The 3,185-nt window shown below is 37.3% G+C and overlaps 1 non-coding gene across 1 annotated transcript; it reads right to left on the bottom strand.

Annotated features, from left to right (window-relative positions):
• Positions 1–1,355: 1,355 nt before the first annotated feature.
• On the bottom strand, positions 1,356–1,463 carry LOC128287121 (small nucleolar RNA R71). Its single transcript, XR_008277818.1, has one exon. It is a non-coding gene; the product is annotated as a small nucleolar RNA R71 (small nucleolar RNA).
• Positions 1,464–3,185: the final 1,722 nt, after the last annotated feature.

Raw genomic sequence — 3,185 nt, 5'->3', positions numbered from 1 at the left:
TCTCGGATACCTACCTGGTGCCCAGCTTCCATACACTTGGTTAACTCAACAAAATATATGTTTTTGAAACACTAAAACGGAACGTGGGTTTTCAACTCCAATGTGGCACGTCAGATCCGGCCATAACGTCTAGGCCGGGTTTGGGGTGTTACAGATCCACAGATCGAGTTAATGCAACACTAGGTGTTAATTAGAAAGAGATTTCAATTAATCAACCTAGGGTTAGACGTTATTAGTCTCGAGAGAGATAATAATATAACTTAAGGATTTTTACAGATCATGTCAAATGAATAAATCATCTGATTTAGAGTCAAATAACAAGTGAAGTCTAGGTAGATTTTTCCTTGGGTATTGTCTTAATCAATTGAGTTTTCCCAAAAGATTTTTCCCAATTTTCTCTCTGTCCACCCTTAGTTTAGTTAAGTAGTTTAGATAAACAAAGCCCTTAATTTTAAGGCTAGATAATAAAAAGGAAGTAATTACTAGTACTATTGGTTCCTTTAGGTTCGACAATCCGGTCTTGCTAAAGATATACTTCTGTTCGATAGGTACACTTGCCTTCATCGTGATAATAGTTAGTTTAAAGAATGATTAATTATAAATTTTTAAAACTTGTCGCGAATATTACATATCAATTTTTTGGCACCGTTTCCGGGGAACTAAGATATTAGGAACACTCAATTTTTATTACTTTAGCCATCTTACTTTATTTTCACTTTAAATTTTTATTTTATTTTCTAATTTCTTTTCTTTTATTCGCTCCTAGCAAGTTTTTATAGTGTATGACTAGAAGAAACTTGTCGGGACCATTACTGTTTGATAATGAGATTGATCGTACAGTTCACATAAATTGAAGAGAAATAAGGTGAAGCTTAAGATACACAGAGGAAGAGCAAGAGAATGATATTTCAACCACAACCGAGGAGATGGCTGAAAACCAAGAAAATCCACTACCTCCTGCGATTGTTGCTAATCAGAATTTTGCTCCACGTACTATGTATGATTATGCTAAATCTTCTTTAACAGGAACTGAATCGAGCATAGTTAGGCTTGCTGTTGCCGCAAATAATTTTGAACTAAAACCTAACACCATTCAAATTATCCAACAGTTTGTTCAGTTTGATGGTTTGCAAGATGAGGATCCCAACGCTCACTTGGCGAATTTCTTAGAGTTTTACGACACTTTTAAAATTAATGGCATTTCTAATGATGCCATTCGCCTTCGGTTGTTTCCCTTTTCATTGAGGAATAAGGCTAAACAGTGGTTGAACTCGTTACCACGAGGGTCAATCACTACTTGGGAACAGATGACTGAAAAGTTTTTATTAAAATATTTTCTGCCGGCTAAAATAGCCAAATTACGTAATGATATCTCCTCTTTTTATGCAGATGGATTTAGAAACACTCTACGATGCATGAGAGAGATACAAGGATCTGTTGAGAAGGTGCCCTCACCATGGGTTACCCCTTTGGCTACAAGTTCAAACATTTCACAATGGCCTGGATCCTTAGACTCGACAGATGATTGATGCAGCCACTGGTGGAACTATCAATAATAAGACACCTAAGGATGCTTATGAATTTATAGAAAAGATGTCACCGAATAATTATCAGTGGCAAGTCATAAGGACAAAACCAATAAAAACAGTCAGCGTTTTTAACGTCGATTCGGTCACCATGCTCTCTAATCAGGTAGAAATTTTGAATAGAAAAATTGACGGTTTTCTTGGTTCTTCACAGGTTCACCCAGTAATGCACTGTGAAGCAAATGGAGGTTGATCCAGCAATTCAGAATACCCACCCTATGGCCGCAACATGGAAAATGAGCAGCTAAACTACATGGGTAATAATCCTCGATCTCAAAATAATCCTTATAGTAATACTTACAATGTAGGATGGAGGAACCACCCAAATTTTTCATGGGGAGGCCAAGGGAATTAGAGACCACCACCACCTTCAAGCTTCCAACAACAACCTTACCAGTAAGAGAAAAAGCCGAACCTTGAGGAAATGCTAACAAAATTTATCTCGTGTCATAAACTCATTTCTAGAATACCGAGACAGCACTTAAAAATCAACAAGCGTCGATCCAAGGGCTCAAAACTTAGATAGGTCAGCTCACTAAATTGATATCTAAATGACCACAAGGTAGCCTACTGAGTAACACTGAATCTAACCCAAGGGAGCAACTCAATGCAAATACCATTCAAGATGAGGAAGGGTTAGTTGCACCTGAACCAGAACTAAGGCAAGAAACTGTGGTAAGTAAAGGTAAAGGTGAGGTGGACCACAATGACTAGAAACCGGTAAGTGAAGAGTACAAACCTCGTGTTCCATAACCCAACGTGATAAGGAAAGACCGCACAGACGAACAATTCAGTAAATTCCTTAAATTATTAAAGAAGTTACGTATTAACTTACCGTTTATTGAAGCTCTTTCGCAGATGCCAAACGCAGTTAAATTCTTAAAGGAGCTTTTAACAAATAGGCAGAAGTTGGATGAGGCATCGCATGTGGAGCTAAATGGTGTTTACTCAGCAATACTACAGAATAAGCTGGCCAACAAATTAAAAGATCCAAGGAGTTTTACGATTCCCTGTTTAATTGGTAGCCTAGATGTTAATAATGCTTTGGCTAATTTAGGGGCTACTATCAATGTCATGCCTTACAAATGTTTAAGCAACTAGGTCTTGGGAAACCTAAACAAACTACGATGAGTATTCAATTAGTCGATAAAAGAATCAGATTTCCTAGGGGGATTATTAAAAATGTACTCGTTAAAATTGATAAATTTATATTCCCAATTGATTTCATTGTTCTAGACTTAGAGGAGGATAGTAACGTTCCTTTAATTTTAGGGAGGCCTTTTTTAGTAACCGCTAAAACAAAAATTGATGTTGGCACAAGTGAACTCACACTTCGTGTGGGAGACGAAACAATCACCCTTCAAGCTCGTAATTCAAGTAACACATCAAAAATTAAAGGTGGTTGTATAAATCATTCTACTAAAACTGACCATGTGGTGCAACCTACTTTGCAGGAAATAAGTTCGAAGAGCCTACATGAGCCATGTTCAAGCAACAACAAAGGACCTATCTATGAAGAACAAAGGCTACAAATCAAGGAACAAGATGAATGGGGAACACATAAACCGAGGACACACGATAAACCAAAATCACACCATG

Source organism: Gossypium arboreum, chromosome 13, assembly GCF_025698485.1.
Source record: "Gossypium arboreum isolate Shixiya-1 chromosome 13, ASM2569848v2, whole genome shotgun sequence".
Taxonomy (NCBI): domain Eukaryota; kingdom Viridiplantae; phylum Streptophyta; class Magnoliopsida; order Malvales; family Malvaceae; genus Gossypium; species Gossypium arboreum.
Note: the sequence above shows the minus strand (reverse complement) of the source record. Positions and strands in the feature narration are given on the sequence as shown.